Raw genomic sequence first — 19,999 nt, 5'->3', positions numbered from 1 at the left:
AATACAAGGGGACTTCAAAAACTTGGTGGAAAGATTCATGTTATATTTTAATCCTATGTTTCCTTGAACTTTTTGAAGTATCCCCATAAATATTATTTCAATTTATTACATAACCCTCAATTTAACCAATCAATGCTATTGTACATCAAGCCCCTGGAACAGCACCTGGCACATAGAGCCAATGACAAGTGACTCTATTTGCAAATACTATCATTGCCTTTGTTTTTATCTTATCCCCATGTCCTTCCTGAGTCTCAAAGTCCTTTAGCCTCAGATAAAAGCCCCCTAAAGAGCCCCTTGCCACTGTCATGGCCCAGCACCCTGCCTGCCAAAAAGCCACGAGAAGCACAAGTGCACACTCTGTTTTCTTCCTCTATCCCTAGGCTGGATCCATGTCCTTGACCTAAAGCAAAGCCCCTCATGTAGCTGATTCTATTGGGGTGGTTGTGAGGGTCAATTCTTTGGGTTGTCATAGTGAGTAGAAGCCTCCAAATCTCCAAACAACTGTATAATGCCCCTCCACCATAACAGTACACGGATTTCCCAGGAGCAGAACTTCCTCTCCTCTTCTTTCTTCTTTCCATCTTGCCTGGGGTGGGAGAGTGGGACCCACGGGGAGGCCACCACTGCTGCTGCTGGAGGCTGCTGCTGCTGTTGAGGAAGCTGAGGACTGAGCTCATGTCATCTGGCAACGGCTCCTGGGATCTTTCCCAATTACCTAGCTCGTGTACCTACATGTGAGGGGTCTGGTGACCCAGCCTGGCATGTGGGGGGTCTGTGACCCAGCCTGGCACATGAGGGGTCTGTGACCCAGTCTGTACAATGGGTATGGAGGGTCTGTAGTCCCTAACCCCTAGCTCTGACAATATAAATGGAAAACTTAGTGTAACTAAAATAATGAAACATTTGGCTTTAGTTATGAGTTGCCTAGCCATACAATTGGCCTAGCCACTTAACAGTACAATCGGCTACATCGGCAGGATTCCGACAATAACCCCAGCCAGACAATTAGCGTAGCTCTTGTCTGTCGCCCTACACCCCAAAAGAGGAGAGGCCAGCACTATCAGAAGCCACTGAAATTGGACAGGCTGCCCACTGGTACCCCAGTGCCGTCACGTGTGTATTGGTCTATGTGGGAGGGTCACTTATTTTCCAATTTTGCCTGAGGGAAGTCCTACTTTCAGTGACCACAAAGCCTCAGTGTTCCACATAACTCAAAATATGGGAATAAGGTGACTACTTGCTGGAAATTCAAACTGAAAAGTATATATCCTTGGTACTTCAGAGGGATGACCCAAATCAATGCTTTAGTTTCCTGAACAAAACAGGGTCAGCATCATCGGGGATGTGGTTAGAAATGCACATTTCCAGGTCCCCTGCCAGACCTGCTGAACCTGAAAGTTTAGAGGTCTGCAGAGAATTCTGCTGCCTGCTAAAGTTTTGGAGTCACTGCCTTCGACAACGCTAATTGTCAGTGAGAGGAGGACTGAAATTTTAATCAAGGTTTTGTTTCTATCACCAATAAGCCAAATTCTAACTAAAGACAAAAAAGATATAACTATAGAAATGGAACAATTTCAGGACTTTAGTGCAACTGGCACTGAGTAACATATTTAAAGTAATTTAATCTATTGCTTTGGTTTCTTGAGATAAAACAAATATTCTGGACATATGCAAGAGTATAAAAAGCATAATAAAGAGCACTGAACTGGAAAAACCTGCAGTACTTTATCTATCCATGTTGACAGTTCAGTTGTAAATGTTTATAGCACCTCATCGGCCACATGTGAAAACACATGGATCCACGTGAAAGACATAACAGTAATCAAGGCTTGAGAAATGTTGGCTGGGGCTCAGCACAGTAAAGCCAGAGAAAGAGACTGAGGGCCAAGCTTTATTGATAAATATTTACAAACAAATCATTGAAGTACGAGTGAGGCTCTATTATAGTCAAAAGGCAACAGGTCATTTTTGAATAGTGGCATCTGAAACTGGAAACAAATTTGTTGCTGAAATACAAATTGGAGGAAATTGCTTTTGTGGGAAAACATTTCCTCTCCTCAGTGGGTTTCTCTTTTGTGTTCTGCCTGTTCTGATCGTGGAATTTCAGAGGCAACTGGGATCTCCTGATAGGGGACTGGCTTCTGTTCCAAGCTCCCCACGGCGGCTGAAGGCAAGGTGCCTTCACCCTGGGTCTGCATTTTCTCATGGAAAATAATGACATGGATGCCTAACTCTCTGTCAAATGTCCTAAGATCTGTAGATGAATGTTTCTAAATGCAGACCATTAAAAAAAAAGAAAAAAGGAGCCTTAGGACTCACTATGCTCATCCCAGTCTCTCCCTTCTCCCTTCACAGTGCTTTCATAATTATGAAGATTTTAAATCGTGGCCTTGAGCCTGGTGCTGTTGGGGAATTTTAAGCATGGAAAGGAGTGTGTGTCTCTGAAGAATATGAACAACAGGAAACAAGGACAGCTGTCCTTTTCGCTAAGCATAATAATTGACAAACACTGTGTCATGCACAGGGGACTTTTTCTTTAAAAGGTGCCTATTGAGTCCACCTTTTTGGAAGTTATCTTTCAGAGAGCTTGGAGAACAATGATGTCACAGAACGAGGAGGGGAGAAGTCCCCTTACCCTGCTGGTTTCACAAGTGTGGTTAGGCTAAGAGTTTAGAGAAGAAGGAATACTCGTATAGAGCAGTTTCTCAAAAATCAGTATGAAAGAAAGCACTAATCGTACACGAATGAAGTGTTAAATTGGACTTTATCAAATTTTTAAATTCTGATCCTCAAAAAACACTATTAAGAAATGTAAAAACTTACACTGGGAGAACCTATTTGCAAGACAAATATTTCGTGAAGGGTATTTAGCCTCCTGGATATATAAAGAACTGTCACAACTCAATAATAAACAAACAACTCAATTAGAAATGGCTAAAGATTTGAATGAAGACCTCACAAAAGAAGACATTTCAATGGCTGATGACTAGGCAAAAAGTGTTCAAAATCAATAGTTATTAGAAAAATGCAAGTTAAAACCACAGTGAGGTGTTATTAAATATCTCCCAGAATGGCTCAAATTAAATTTAAAAGACTGACCACGTTAAATGTTGGTGAGGATAAGGAGCAACCAGCCTTTTCAAATGTTGTTGGTGAGAGTAGAAAATAGTACAACCACTTTGGAAAAAGAGCTGGCATTTTTTTATAGAACTAAGTATACACCTATTTTATAACCCAGCAATTCCACTTGTAAGTGTTTACCCAAGAGAGATAAAACCTAAGTCCACAGAAAGGCTTGTATAAAAATGTTTATAGCAGCTTTGTCATAATAGCCCCATACTGGAAACAGCACAGGTGTCATTCAGTAGGACAATGAATAAACATAGGGTAGTCTATTCATATCATGGGACATTTCAACAATAAAATGGGACAAACTACTGATACATGTGACAACACAAATGGATCTCAGAGAACACGCTGAATGAAAGGAGCTTCACATGAAAGTGTATGCACTAAGTGATACCTTCATGTGAAGTTCTCAAACAGGCAAACAAATCTGTGTTGGAAAAAAATCCAAATAGTGTTTATGTCTGGGAGACTGGGCATATCTAGTCACTGGCAAGGGGCATGATGAAACCTTCTGGGTGATGGTAATGTTCTCTAATTGATAGGAATTTGGATTACATAGGTATATGCATCTGTTAGGCTCAGTAAATGTGCACTTGTGCTCTTCAGATCTGTTCATTTTACTGAATGTAAATTTACCTCGAAAGAAAAAAAATAATGAACTCTTATGATATATACATCCTGAAGTACTTAGGAATGGAGTGCCTTGATGTCTGCAGTCTACTTTCAGATGCATTAGGAAAAAAAAAAAAAGATGGCTGGCTGGCTGTGAACTGAGGTCTGGGTGGATGGACAGATAAGTGGTCAAGTACAGCAAAATGGGAAAAGTGGAAGCTAGGAAGACAGCATAAGAAAATGTTAAGAAAAAAATTTGCTTGTGTATGAATCACTCGGGAAGCTTATGAAAAACATGGATTGCTGGATCTTATCTCCAGATATTCTGAGTGGAACCCAGGAAACAGTACTAATTTTTAATTTTCTGAACACGCCAGACAATCACAGTCAGCTGCTCTGAGGTGTGCTCCATGCTGCACAGTTCAGGTGATGGCTGAAGACGTGAAATGACCCCATGGGCATTTGCTCTACTTGACATCCCAGCCCAAAGCATACTCTGATAGGGTTTAGGGTTAAGTGACTGAATAAACTTTGAAAACATTCTTATGCATTACAAAGAGTCCATTGAAAAGTTGTATCGAGTCCTTTTCTCAAGCAGTAAATCTTTAACTTCCCATAAAAGCAACCAAGTGCTTTGCTTTGAGCTTCAGATACATTATTTGCTAAGGCTCACTACAACCTGGCGAGGTAGGCTTCATCACACTGATTTTAGAGGTGAAGACATAGAGGCTCAGAGAGGTTAGGTGAACTTTTCTCAGGTCACAGTCAGGCCCAGCTTTCTGGGCTTGTAACCAGGGCAGCCGCACGGGGACCTATGTTCAGAAGGGTGTTGTGCTTCGGATCAATGCTCCGTGAACTCTTCTTGAAATTGTTTATTATTTTATCATTGCATTTGTGTTTTGTAAGTGAAGTCTGAGGGGATAATGGAGCATGTGCCAAGAGCTTGGAGGCTCAGCTCAGGAGTAGTCCTGTCTCCCATCATGTAATAGGATGCCACCAGCCTTCCCCTCCCCTCTCATTCTTGTGATTGCTCCCACCCTATGACCAGGGAAGCCACCATCTGCAAGGGGAGACCTATGTTCTACCACTGCCGTGAGCCTCCTGCAGGGCCTGGCTGTACACACGGGGAGGGGTTGGCATGGGCCCAGCAGTGTCTTAGGGCTGGGCAAGATAGCAAGGGTCTCTGCCCCAGGCTGACAGTGCCCCAATCTGGATGGTGCTGGTGTCCCATCCCACTAGCAACACCTTGGAGGTTGCCCGTCAGCTGTGGGTTGGGGCCGTGGGCCCGTGATACGGGGAGATTGACTTCCCCACCTGAGTTGAGGCTGGCATTTCCATTGGCACTACCCCCATTCCCCCACATTATGTAGCTGGCACCACACAGAAGTAATAAATGACAGACTGGACTTTGATCCAAGCGTACCTTACTCCGAAGCTCCTACTTTTAACAACAGCTATGTTTAAGGCATTGTATTAGGCCCTAGAAAGTGTGCAAATAAGAATCAATTGCAGTTTCTTACATCAGAAAGTTTACAGTAATGAGTGAGTTATGACCCTTGCCCTTCACATGAAATACAGGCTAAAGAGGTTAAGAACATGTAAAAAGAGCAATTTGCCATACAATATAATGATACAGTGACAAGAATTAGCAAAGAGTGTCGTGGAAACTTAGATGAAGTGCATGTAATTCGATTTTGGAAGTCAGGGAAAGTTTCCTGGAGGAGGTGGCATGTTAGCTAAAATCTATCTGATAAGATGGACATAACAAATGAAAAGTGGCCAGAAATAATGGCAGCCAAAGGACTGACAAAATAGAGTATGTTTGCAGAACACAAGTAGTTTAGTACGTCTCCAGCTTGGAAATGAGAACTGGAGTTTGGGGAAAGGGTGCTAAGAAAAGCTGGACAAGTGGCAAATGCCTGATGATGAAGGGACTCGTGGGGCAGAGGAGGAAGTCAAAGAATCACTGAGAGATTTTAAGTGGGTGAATGACACGGTAAGATCTGCCAGTCTCTAAGCAGAAAAGATGATAGAGAGAGAATATACCAATAACACCATTAGAACATAAGAAAGAGCTTCAGTGGTGGAGCTGAGATAGCGAGGAATTCCTGGAAAATAGAAAGGACAAGAGAAAATATAGTCCCCTGTGTCAGGAGGAAAAAAAGTGCTACAGAAGTTGGAGCAACTTTGGGGGCTTCAAGACTGTGGTAAAAGCATAGTGTGGGGGAGCATCGTGGAGCTCGCTTGCAGGGGTGGGGTCTGAGCGGGGGGCTTGGCCCTGCCATCTCATCCTACCTCATTAGGGCTGTGCATAAACAGTCACGGTGTGTACCCAACACTAAGTCAGCCAGGGTGGGTACTGCAGCCAGAAAGGTGAAGTCATCCAGGCGAACGCTGACCTCTCTGAAGGACAAAACTTCTCAAACCCAGTGGTGCACGATGGCCACGGTCCCACCCTCAGCAGCATAACTGAGAACTCAAAAGAGCCACGCAGGGGATCTCAAATACAAAGGATAAAACCCAAGAAGTTAGAAAAAGGAAGACTAAGACCTAAGATTACGATTAAAACGTAAATTTAAAAATTTCTCAAATAGCAGAAATGACTAGTTAGAAAACATTTTGGGAAAAAAATTCTAAAAGTCTTAATAATAAGCCCAAGAAATGTATAAGAAACCTTACAGAACGAAACCATAAAAATGTAGTGAAGGACATCAAAAAAGACCTAAATAATCACCCGTGTTCCTGGCTTCATTATTGCAAAGTAATTGTTTCTTCCCAAATTATTTCATAAAATTAATATAACCCCAATTAAAATCCCAGTAGGATTTTTTATGGTACTTGACAAGCTGATTCAAACAAACAAAATTTATGGAATTAAATGAGAGATTTAAAAAAAAAAACAGTGAACTGGCATTACTAGTCATAAGAACATGCCATTAAGCTATGGTGATTAATACATTGTGGTGTTGACACAAAATATAAAATCATATTATTAAAAGATAATGGAGAGACCAGAATCAGACTATGCATATGTGAGGTTGTCATTTATTATACAGTGGCATTTCACATAATTGGTGAAATGATCTACTATGCTATATCAAAGGTCTTTGACCATTACCTACCAATTTGAAAATAAATAAATAAAAAGTTACCTCACACCACCAGCACCATAAATTCCCAGTGGATTATTAGAAGACAATACAGAATATTTTTTAACATGGTTAGGAGAGTCTGAAGCATGAGAAAAAAATTCACAAGCTCTATATTTCAGACAAAAGATTGATAGATGAATAGATCAATTGATTGATAGAATAGATCAATTGATTGATAGAATTCATACTAATTAATTCAAGAATGTACTTTAAAAAGTGCTTTACTTGAGTGAGAAATAAATACTTATTCTGTAAACAAAAAAAGAATCTATTAAAACGGACAAAAATCATGTATGAGTATTGCCAAAGAAATACAAATATCAGGCAAAAACACAAAAGATGCTTAATTATCTCCGGAATTTCTAATTAAAATAACAATTACCATTAGAATTAAAAACATTTTAAAAATAAAGTCCTTTGCGTATGAGTATATCCAGAAACAAGCACTTTTGGTGGAAGTGCTAATACATAGGTAAAGAACTTTTAGAATGAAATTTGTACAGCATCTGTCAAAATTGAAAGAATGCTCACCCCTCTCTCAGCAGTCAACAGCGAGGAACTGTAATTAGCCTGGATGTTTATCGATAAATAAATCACAATATATCCATCCTGTGAAATATTTTATAGCATTTAAGCATAATAAATAGTCCTTATGTACCTACATGAAAAATTCTCCAAGACAGACTGTTAAGAAGAAAATCAAACTGAAGAATGATACAGGACAGCAACAACTTATTAAGTCATTGATGCCATGAATTCAGGCAAGGGCTGTTGTCCTGGACCTGCTGTAAAGCCAGGAAGGGACAGTTTGATTTAGTGATTGTGCTGAGTAGCCAAAGTAAAAGAGTGGTGGGAAAATTTTTATGTGGCTTGTAATTTATTGTCACATGATCATCTTTGCTATCAGAAAAAGCAACACACTCAACAAATATGTGCCTATGCCACAAAATCTTATAAGCTAATTCCAGAAGCATTTCCATTATTTCCTATTTACTCAATTAGGGAATTATTACCCAGGCTCCTTTAGTGTTAGTCCAACTTTTGATGGTAAATTCTAGTTCACACACCACCAGAAAAGCATGTACTTTTGTGAATAGTATGGAAACAAAGGCTTGGGTGAGGGAGAGGAAGGCAGTTAGTTATCTGCCTAGAAATGTTGGTTAAGTCACTATTTCATAGTCGCTACAAATTTTGTGAAATTTAGTTATGTCAATTAATTTAGTTGCTTTATATCACACAACCCCTCCAGAAAGCCCCATCTCAGCATATTTTAGAAACTCAATCTGAAAATCACACAGTGATCTTTTGAAATTAAACTGTAAATTCTTCCACAGGCTCTAAAAGAAAACTGGGCATGTGACATTCTTTCGTGTGGTGTCCTCTTGCCTGATCCTTGCACCCTGCCCCGATGGTAACAAGTAAAATGACTTAAGCTGTCTTGGGCTCTTAATACCATAAATCTTCATGTAAATAGCACAGAGCTTAGCAAAAACAAATAGCAGAATTCTTGGATATTCCTTTAAATAATGCTGCCACTATCTGTAAATCATGTGGCTTTGACTCTTTGTGCTCAAAAACATAATTTAATTGAAAAATGAGGTAGTCTAGTGAATGTAGTGAATATATCCTTAACTAGGAGAATTGGTTCTATAACCAGTTTTCTGAATTGTGCAGTTCTTTGGAACTCGGTTACAGTGTTCTTGATATGGCCTTATTCCTTGGCTGCAGGAATCAAGGGTTCGTAGGCAGCAATAACTCACTGCTTGAATAACATACTAAAACGACTTTGTGAATCTATACAATGAAATGTGAATGCCTTGGCCTGTAAGCTATTCAGGCAGATTTGCCCCCATGGAAGCGACTTTTCACTATCTTTCCAATTTATCATATATGACTTTTCATACTATTCTTTCTTAAAAAGAGGAGTCTTTGCATAATCACAACCTGTATTTCAAAAACTATGTTGTAAACTATTTGAATTTAAAATATGATTGAGCTCTGTTGATTTTTATTACTGTGTGTAATTGTTAATGCCCATTTAAGTCTTTTGAGCTAGAAGTTCGTGACAGAATGTAGGGAAGAAGTTGGATTTTAGAAGCTTCCCTTATTTTCCCCCCTAAATTTGTGTGATCATTTTCTGATATGTCATCGTCCTGGCAGGACCGAATTTACAATGTTTGTGACATCCCTGAGTGAACTCATTTAGCACAGATAAATTCCACAAGTAGCTAGGAAGTGACAGTCCATTGATAAGCTTCCCCAGTCCACAGAAATTGAGCCATAACAGTCCCGTTAACTTTGTTTGGAGCAATGATTAATGATAAAGGGTAAAGACAGATCCAGGTTAATAAAGATAGGGAACTGTTATTTTCCTCATCCTCCAAAGTTGGCTATGATTGGAGAAACATTCCCTTCTGTGGAAACCTTCCTTCTTCCCTGGCATGCCAGCAACGTTGTGGACACTCTATAGAAGGATGTAGAATCTATCTGCCTGACCTACTCTTACCACCTTTCAGAGCAGATACTCCCCCTGCACTGTCATCACCTCAATTTCCCCAACATCCACCTCTAATCTCACAACTCTTTTGCTCACACAGATTCTAAACTTTCCTAGAACAAAAATACAAAGTGCGTTGTAGGAATTTAGAACATTGTCCACACATTAATGTCTGAAAATTGCCCCCAGAGGAGAAGACTAGCAGTCTAACTGCCCAATAAGTCACTGGAGAAATTAGCTACCAAAGGCCAGAGTCTGGCTTTCAGCTTTGTTGACTCTACAAAATCCAGGCAGACTCAAACCAACCAATGTAGAACATCATTTGTATGCATACAAGTATTATACTGCAATGGGAAATAGAACTGTCATAAAACTAGAATATTTGTCCTGGCATAATTAGTGAATTTTTTCCCTGTAGGCAAACCTACCTGGGGAGACAAATCACAATTCAAATTTGCTTAGACTTAGAACGTGAGGAGTTAGATGAGCTGAGTGCTAAAATACATCAGGCTCTCAATAGGGAGGGTCTGAGCTTAGCAAGATTTTGGCATTTAATCACAACTTATTTGTAAGACTCCCTGGAAGACTTACTGAGGCATAAAATTTGAATTATACTTAACTGAGCAATTGTTTTCCAGTTAGTATAACACATAGAATGTTGCCAAGACACAATTTCAACTAAAGAATGATCTCTGTGCAAATAAAAGTTTTAAAAATTTTCATGGTGAGATAGAAAAAAAAATCAAATATAGCTAATTCTACGAGGCATTGACTAATTGGAAGTTAATCCCAAAAGCTAGGTCCTGCCAGTTGATTGAGAATTGCTCTAACAACAGCAGAGTACTGAGAGTAATATCCTACCTCTTAGACTCATGACTCTCCGTAATAGAGAGACAGTACTGTCCAACTATATTTCTTGGTCAGCCAGACAGAAAAAGTTCTAGAAATTTCACCTGCAAGCACAAAGTAAATATACTAATCATGGCTTTTATGCCCTATGGCTTTTCTTTCTACCTATCCCTACCATTATGGGACTTGAAAGATATTCTCAAATAGGCATTTCCATTTGTCCAACGAATATAGGGAAAGAGCAGAAAATATTTTGCCTAAAGGGCACTTTCCCCAGAAGGTTAAATACCTGAAAAAAAAAACTTAGAAATATACCTCCTTGAGATAAATCTTAGTAATGCTTTTGCTGTTTATATCATGTATAATTACTTCACATGTCAAAAGAGAAAAAAAAGTAGTCTCTCTAGAGATGTTGTGTAGAACAAGCCATTGCGTGCAGACCAATCTCTGAGACCTCTTTCTAAGGTAAGATCAGGTACATGAAGTGGCAAAAGTTGAAATGCATTTTTATGCCCATTATCTCCACACAAGTACTCATATACATGGAAAATTCTCCTTAGCCACTGCCAAAAGGCTTTTCTAAAATGTTTTGTAGTGTATGGTTGCTTGGAGACATTGAGATTTCAAAATAAATAGTTCTGCCTTGTTCAAAATGTGTACAAACTGCACTGAACATAGGTACTTGAAATCCTCCAAATCTCTAAGGTTGACATTGCAAGGCCTGCATCAAATGCATTTTCAGCAAAGCCAAAATCCTTAATTATGCTTTAAAAAGTCACATGTTATAAATGTGCATGCTATTATCCCTTAGAAACATCATGAGAATATAGAGAGGGCCTTTCTCCTGATGGTACTCCAGGACTGCTTATCTGGGTGCTGGGAAGTCTAGGAGAATTTGCTGCCATACACAGCAATGAATCACTCTTCAAGCACTTGGGTTCCCGTCCTCTGTCGCTTACAGGACTCAACAAATGGTGAGTACAGAGCGAAATTTCATGTTCTTTCAAGTAGTCAGTGTTGCCATTGGTAATACCTTGGAATTATTTGGCCACTGTGTCACTGCACAAAAGCATGCCCAGGAAGCCCTGCTTAGCTCTGACACGTCTGCTGTTTTAACAACTAGAAACAAGTGATCAAGTAAACATGGAATGTCTCAAGAGAAGTCCACGTGGATCAGTCTTGGGCAGGTACCTGACTATGCTTATCATGGTTCAGAAAAAAAAAAATGGCAATTTGAGTATTTCCACCAATTCTTATTTTGGTGCACTTATTAAGGGACGCTGTGGGGCATAAAAATGACACAGTATTGCAGAACAACCTGAGCTAAATAGATACATGGTCCAATCTTAAAGACACGCTTTCCAGTCTTACTTATTTCACATAGCATGCTAAAAGCAGGTAAGGTGTTTCCAACTTATGCAAATTGAGATGATTTGTCTTGGCACCAAATGCAATTTACAGTGGGGATGTTTCTCTGGCATCTCATCTCATTTGGGTTGTCTAGTTACTTCTGCCCATCCCTATTTGGAAAACCTTACTGGAGATTGAGAATAAAGGTCTCAGTAATTTTAAACATAATTTTCCTATTAACAATATACCTTTTCTCTCCTTTCCTTCTGACCAAATATACATTTTAAGAACAACAAATTTCTGAGTTTCTCTTTATTCTCTGAATCACATGGCCTTAGACTTTAAAAATGGACTGAATAGTTACATAATTTGAATTTGGGGCTGATTCAGAAACCAAATAAGCATATCTCCATAAAAAGAACCCACATCTATTTGCAAGCAAGCCTGCCTGCTTAGCTGGGACTTCTTTCTATGAAGCTCATCCCTGCATAACTAACAACAGAGACTGATAATTTTTTATGAAGTTCAATTTTTTTATTTTCTCACTCAATGTTTTGAAATTTCCAGGCTTTCTCTTTGACCAAAAAAAAAAAAAAAAAAAAAGATAGCTCCAGATTTTATGTTCATATCAGCACATTTCTTGTTAATTCACTTTTATTCTCTCCTTTTTAATCTCTTTGTAAGTTAATTCTGCTGTTTCTATGTTTTAGATAATAACCTGACTCTTATTTGCCTACCTACAACAAAAAATATCAGAAAGAAGAAAGTAATCATTAGTGTTAAACCATGCCCAAGCACAAGGGTTCATGGAAGATGTTTCTCTTAGGTTGACAAAATACAATCTCATCTCAAACCCATTTTCTAGTTGGGTTTGAATTTTCAACAGTTCTAGAAGTGTGGCCCTGTTATATGTCATCATTATGTTCAAGAGTCACAACCAAATTAGATACGAGGGGGCTATGTGGACGGAGTTGGTGATAAGATCGGTCTCCTCAATCAGGGTGACCAGGGTTAGGTACAGCACTTCTATTTTTTCTCTATGAGACCTCATGTAAGTCACTGGGCTACTCTGAGCCTCAGCTTTCTCCTCCATGAGATGCAGAAAATCACATGTTCTGTGTCTATTACAGGGCATTTACTGGAATCACCAGCTTCACACAGTGACAATCCTTGCTATGTGAAAAGAGGAAAGCACCTTTTGGGTGATGCTTGATTAAGTCAAGTTAAAGTTAAACAGAGTTCTTTATTGCAAACATTCTTGGTACGTTGATACCTAATATGAATCTCCAGTGGAAGTGTGAATTTCACAGCATTATCCAGACTCATTTGGAGACCCACAGAACACATACTGAGAAGGGGTGATCTGCTTCCTACTGTCGCTGTAATAATCAAGCATAATAATGTACATTGAACACTCAGCTCAGTATCTCTCACACGATATGGGCTAACATTTACTGAATGCTTCCTAAGTGCCACGTATGTGCCCGTGTCACCTCACTGAATCATCACAATAATCCTGTGAGGTAGTTATTCCTATGTTTACCTTACAGGAGAGAAAACAGCCTTAGAGATGTTGACTAACTGCTCAGGGTCATATGACAAGAAAGTGGCAAACTTGGGACTTTTTGACTTCACAGAGTCCATCTGACACACTTTTATAAATTTCTGTTCATTCCCCAGACCCTTCCCTTCCTCAGCTAGCCCTGGGATAATTGCTACACTCTGATGCAAGCTATTAGCAGGGCAGGTGTCAATGTCAAAGGTCCGCCTCCAGAGCAATCTCCTCCTTTATAGCTTATCCAGCAATGTTGTTGGACGCCTCCAGGTCTCACATTTGCTTAGTCATTTTTTTCTTCAACAAAGACCCAGTAAGTGCTTACTGTATACCAGACACTATTTTAGGTAATGGGAATGTGGCAGTAAAGAAAGCAGACAGAAATCCCTGCTCTCGTGGAGCTTGTACTCTTATGTGAGAAGACAAACAAAAACAAAACAGACAGATGAAAGTCATGGTGATAAGTGCTATGTCGAGAAAGGAAGCAGGAAAAAGGAACAGAGAGTGACTTTTGGGAGGCGGGAGAGGTAGGTGGTTGCAATTCTGACTCGGGTCACGTAGGAAGTCCTGGCCGAGATGAGCCATTTGAACAAAGACCTGGAGAAAGGAAGGGAAGGAGGGACCCGGGATGTCTTCTAGGGGCCGAACACTCCGAGCTAAAAGAACAGAGAGTGGAAAGATCCTGAGGTAGGGATGCATCTGGTTTGCTCAGGAAACTGCAGCAAGTTCTTTCTCAGCACCACACTCTCCTGAGTGAGCCACGGGCGGCCCCCATGCAGCAAGTTCTTTCTTTCCCTGCCTCTGACATCAAGGCAATCCAAAGGCACATGGGTGTGCAGACTCTGTCCAGCCTACCTCCTCGGCCTGCCTTCCTACGCTGCTTGGAAGTGAAAGAATCATACTGTAGAGTTTATTCTTTACCCAGAGGAGAGATCTTTCGTGGGAGAATAAGTTTTCAAACTAATGAGGAAAATAAATTTACAATGCAAGAAAATTTTGTAATATGTTTTTGAATGTGATTGTGTTTGAAGTTTTCTGAGTTATTTCGAGAGAATTTGCTAAAGTTCATGCTGACTAATAAGAGATGATTTATGACAGTATTTGGTAAACTGTTACGCAGTCTGCAAATAAAAGGGATTATTTTGATTATTAAAGAAATAGACTTTAAAAAGTTGCCCTCAGTGTTTACCCAGCTATAAATTTTAAATATACTTTTAAATTAGCATTTCCAGGTAACTTGACTATGTCTTCCTCCTTCATTTATCTTCAACAAAAATATTTCAATTGTTTGTTTTTAACAAATTCTCTGTTTACCATAAGCATAAATTCTCATAGGACCATGACCAAATTAATGAAAACTAAGGGCATTCTCTTTTGTACCTTCATAAACTTCTGTTGGAGTATAAACTGATTCAACCTTTCTATTTAGCAATTTGGCTGTAGATATCTAGAGTTCTATACTCTGCAATAAAAAAGAATGAAATTCTGCCATTTGCAGCAACATGGATGAACTTAGAAAAAATTACATTAAGTAAAATAAGCCAGATTTTTGTTATTTGGGTGTTCTCTCTCCTTTTTTTAGTAAGTCTGGCTAGTGGTTTGTCTATTTTGTTTATCTTCTCAAAAAAAAGATATTCATTGATATTTTGTATCATATTTTTGGTCTCTATTTCATTTAGTTCTGCTCTGATTTTAATTATTTCTTTCCACTTACTAACTTTTGGATTGGATTGTTCTTGTTTTTCTAGTTCCTCGAGGTGTAAAGTTAGGTTGTTTATTTGAAATCTTTCTATTCTCTTGATGTAAGCGTTTATTGCAATAAACTTTCCTCTTTGTACTGCTTTTGCAGTATCCCATAGGTTTTGGTATGATGTGTTGTTATTATGATTAGTTTTGAGAAATTTTTTGATTTCCTGTTTGATTTCTTCTTTAACCCGTATGTCACTTAGAAACATGTTGTTTAATTTCCAAGTATTTGTGTGATTTCTAAAGTTTCGTTTGTTACTGATTTCTAGTTTTAATCCATTGTGGTCTGAGAAGATACATGAAATGATTTCAATTTTTAAAAATTTGTTGATACTTGATTTGTGGCCTAATATATGATCTGTTTTAGAGAATATTCCATGTGCTGATGAAAAGAATGTATATTCTCTGTTGGATGAACTGTTCTATGTATATCTACCAAGTCCAATTGGTCTAGAGTATAGTTTAAATCCTGTGTTTCCCTACTGATTTATTGCCTGGATGATCTGTCCAATGTTGAGAACGTGATGTTCAGGTCCCCAACTATTACAGTATTGAGGCCTATCTCTCACTTTAGGTGTAGTAATGTTTGCTTTATAAATCTGGGTGCCTCAGTGTTGGGAGCATATATATTTATAGTGATTCAGCAATTCCACTCCTGGGGATATATCCAGAGGATTGGAAATCATCAGGTTGAAGGAATACCTCATTCCCATGTTTACTGCAGCTCTATTTACAATAGCCAGGCGATGGAACCAACCTAAATGTCCATCAGCAGATGACTGGTTAAGGAAATCATGGCATCTACACAAAATGGAATACTACTCAGTCATAAAAAGGAATGAAATTCTACCATTTGCAACAACATAGATGAGCCTGGAGAAACTTATGTTGAGTGAAATAAGCAAAGCTCAGAGGGATAAATACCGCATGTCCTCACTTATAGCTGGGAACTGAATCCATAAATAAACAAATGAACAATAAAGAGAGACAGAGAGAAAGAAAAAAATAACAATCACAGTAATATGTTGAAGTTTTAGAAAACTAGAGGTGGAAAAGGGGAGGAGAGGGGGAGAGGAAGGGGGGCTAATGAGGAATTGGTCAATGGACACAAAGAATGATCGTGTATTGTAATGTTAAATAAGCTAACTATACTGATCTAACCACCGCACATTTTACACAACTATTGAAAATCAATGTCATTGTACCCCACGTGTATGTATAATAAAATAAATAAATAGATAAATAAACAAATAAATAAAAGAAATAAGCCAGGCACAGAAAGAGAAGTACCACATGTCCTCACTCGTAAGTGGGAACAGAAAGAAAGAAAGAAAGAAAAAGAAAGAGAGAGAGAGAGAGAGAGAGAAAGAAAGAGAGAGAGAAAGAAAGAAAGAAAGAAAGAAAGAAAGAAAGAAAGAAAGAAAGAAAGAAAGAAAGAAAGAAAGAAAGAAAGAAAGAAAGAAAGAAAGAAAAGAATCACAACAATACATTAAACTTTCAAAAAAAAAAAAAAGAGACCAGAACTGTGGTTATTATTAGAGGTGGGAAAGAAGGAGGGGGAAAAGGGCTGGTGAAAAACTAGTTAAGGGTCACAAAGATTGATTACGTTTTATAAACATGACTATAGTAATTATCCTGATTTGATCACCACATATTGTACACGTGTACTGATATTTAATTTTGTACCCCACAAATATATATAAACAATTATCTTTCAATAAAAAAAACTGTAAAATAAAAAATAATTTTGCTCACTTAAAAAAAAATTGTACTTTTGACCTTGTAATTTCACTTCCAAGAATTTCAATGAAATCGTAAGTAATAAGGAAAGGGATTTGTTTGCAGGAATGTTTTACACAAAATTATTATAGGAAGCACAACAAACCACCTTGATGTGTCAATTATGGTATATCCACACAATGGGAGAGCAAATGCCCTTTATAAAAATAATCTTTACGTAGAATTTTAATAACGTAGGAAACTACTTATGGAATAAAAGCAGGATGCAAAATTGTGGATAAATGTGGTCTAGGATAGGTAAAAACCAAAATGCATAGCAAAATATAGTGAAATGTTAGCAGTGACTGAATCCAGGGTTTGGGAATTGGATTATTTTATTTATTATTTTGCATCTTTACAGTTCCTGCATGGTTGTGGCAATAAGACCTTCAACAAAGTTACTAATCTCACCCTCTGCTACTTGGATGGTCTCAGCAACATTTCGCAATTGTGGACAAAACCACATATTAAAAATTCTTTTCTCTGTGCCTTGTCAACAAGGGATGACATTAGTGATGTCTTAGCAAACAAGGAAGCCGATAATCAGTTGTCAAGATTAAAAAGCTGAAAATCGTGACCGTAAAAGAACCTTCACATTATAACCTGCAGCATCCCTCAATGTACTTATTTCGATTCAACGTACACTTAGAAGGTGTGTTTTGAGAGATCTTTGTCTTACATGACTTACTGTCTTTCTGACCTCACTTTCCTATTTTTTTCAAAGCTGCTGAAGAGGATAAACTTCACAGTGAAACACACATACCTCTCTAATTATGTTTGTTCTTACAACATGACTTGTGAAAAGTTTGGGGAAGTATATTGTCATAGACCAGCTGGCTATTGTAGTTGAATTACAAGATTTGTAATAAGCAAATATACCCTGCACTAAACAGAGTAAGTCACTTCCTTGCATATTCAGAGAAAGATCCCATTTAAGGCCAGAGGGTGGTAGTTTCCGTGAAAGATCTGGTAGAGGAGAGGCTGGCGGTTACGTGAAGATCTCAAGACTGTAAGCAGTCACTGGCAGCTCTTCAACTGACTTTGCTTCAACTTCTAAGCATCTGATCTTTATCATGAGCATTCACTAAAAGCATTATTTCAAGATCGTAATGCTCTATCATTATTCACCAAGATCTCTGCTTCAATCTTGTGTTTCCGGGGAACAGAAAGCATGAACAGGGAAATACAGACAGAACAGTTTTCCCTCATTCCCTGAGAGCTCCAGCACATCTATTGTTTTTTTTTTTTTTTTTTTTTTTTTTTTTTTTTCTGCTCTTGGAGAGCATGTGAACTGCAGTAATCTTAGCAGGCCACAAGAAATGGCCTCAACCTGCTTATGCTCTGCCTCAAATTCACAGTCTAGAATTTTCTTGGAGCAAAGAGGTTCCACAGAATGACCAAGTCTGAAACGAGTACATTGTTAGCAACAATTTCTTCTCTGCCAACTTGTCATTTTTTTTACCATTTTCTGGAATAATGACAGATGTGTGTGAGCCTCCCCCACCAGAAATAGGAGCTACAATGTGAGTCACCCAGCCAAGACCATGCAATAGGCAGTAATTTATATGTCTTTAACTGCATTTGCCACATGCCTTCAAAAAAATGTACTATTGAGCTCTTATCTTGCAAACTACAGAAATAGGAGTTTTGTTTCCTGTTATTGCAGTACTCGTGGAGTTGGAGAAACGCTCTTGATTTCCTTTCGTAAAGTTTTCTTTCTGAAACAATCAGGGTTGTAGTAAACACTGACCCAAAAAAGAGGGTTCATTTCGTGAATTTCCAGTAATACCTGTGCTCCAAGTATTGTTTTTATTGTAAAAGATATGAAAGTTTAATTATTAATGTCACAGGGATATTTCATTTGTTTCGATTGCTGATACTTTCACCAAAGGTTTCCCATACCCAGGGGACTGATAATGTTCCAGGAGAAATAGGTGGGCAGAGCCACAGTTACTGACCCCACTCACCCCAAGCTGATAGTAATCTGGTTAGAAATGACAGGACTAAATTTTATTGCGAGTGAAGTTAATCCTAAGGTACAACTACCAACAATTTTAAAGCACTGAAGAGGCGTAGTCTTTCCCCCTTGTTTTTATTCTTGGTGGGAATTATGCCCCCTAGTTGTTGTACATTTTCCTTGGAACTCAGTCTAAGCTTTCTCTTTTAAAAAAGTGATCTCTTTCCTAACCCAAGGCTCAGGCCACCTCTTTAGGTTTTAGGCCTAACTTGTCCACAGTGTCTCTTTGTAGACTTGGCAGGGCTCCACGGTTCTACTAGATTTCAAATCTGCTATGTTGCTGCAAAGGTTCAACCTCCATCCTGATTAATATCGTTTGGATTTCGAGCTTCGTCAGTCCCAGTTGCCCTTACTCAGACTGCACTTAATGTCGAGATTTTTTTACGAATACATTGGGGAAGTCCTGCACTCTACACTTAGCTAATTTCCATTTCTCCTAAAAGCCAGTCTTTGTCTTTCTCCATGGTTTCAGCAAAATTTCTTCTTTTCCTTCTGAAATTCCTTAGAGTTTCATATTCGCATCTGAATAGGACCGTACCTTTTCTAACACTGTGGATAGCAGGTGTTAGCTGTACAGCTCAAGTGACAGGAAAAGACTAAAGACAACAGCTATATTACTGTGGGAAAAAAAAGCCTACCCATTTCTTCCCTGCAATTCCCACATTTACAATGTACAACATTCCTGCTAACGTTCTAATTTTTATATCAGAATTAGCTTGTCCTGTCCAATGGTCTGACATTTTAAAGCCAATCAAGTCTGTCTTGCTCCTGCTCCTGCTAACCTTACCCGTGATTTCCAGGAACTTGGGCCCTGACTTGTCCGCCAGGGGCCAAAGCTCCTGTCTTGATAACCATCTTGGTAATCCAGTGTTTCTGGGAGTAGAGTCTTGCTTAGACCTCGTGGAGTCTGCCTGGACGCTGCCAAGTCCAAGAGAAGGGTCTGAGTCCTTTTCACTGCTGTACAGCCCAGGCACAAACCACCTGATGACCAGGCTGGGAGCCCATTCTCGGACACGATTCCCTTTTACTGAACTGTTCCGTCGGCTGCTCTGGACTCCTGCCCATTGCCTGTGGCTGTCTGCCAACACACCGCTTGGGCTCATCTAGGGACATGTTCAGTCTTCAAAGTCGGCCCCTTCCCTCTGCCTCTGTCTGACTACCAGCTGGGCCCTGGTTTGTAAAAGTTCTGGCTTAGCTATGTGATTCGCTTCCAGAGCGTGACATTAGACAAATCTCTTCACCTCATGAGTCTCAGTTTCCCCTTCTATGAAAGGTCCCCATCGGGGATGATTTTGATGTGTGTGAATCTT

General features: G+C 39.0%; 1 pseudogene; it reads right to left on the bottom strand.

The window, feature by feature from the left end:
• Nucleotides 1-19,792, bottom strand: part of LOC134378927 (heterogeneous nuclear ribonucleoproteins A2/B1-like) — a 174,175-nt pseudogene extending 154,383 nt beyond the window's left edge.
• Between the last annotated feature and the right edge of the window lie 207 nt (nucleotides 19,793-19,999).

The sequence above is a fragment of the Cynocephalus volans genome, chromosome 5 (assembly GCF_027409185.1).
Source record: "Cynocephalus volans isolate mCynVol1 chromosome 5, mCynVol1.pri, whole genome shotgun sequence".
NCBI lineage: Eukaryota > Metazoa > Chordata > Mammalia > Dermoptera > Cynocephalidae > Cynocephalus > Cynocephalus volans.
Note: the sequence above shows the minus strand (reverse complement) of the source record. Positions and strands in the feature narration are given on the sequence as shown.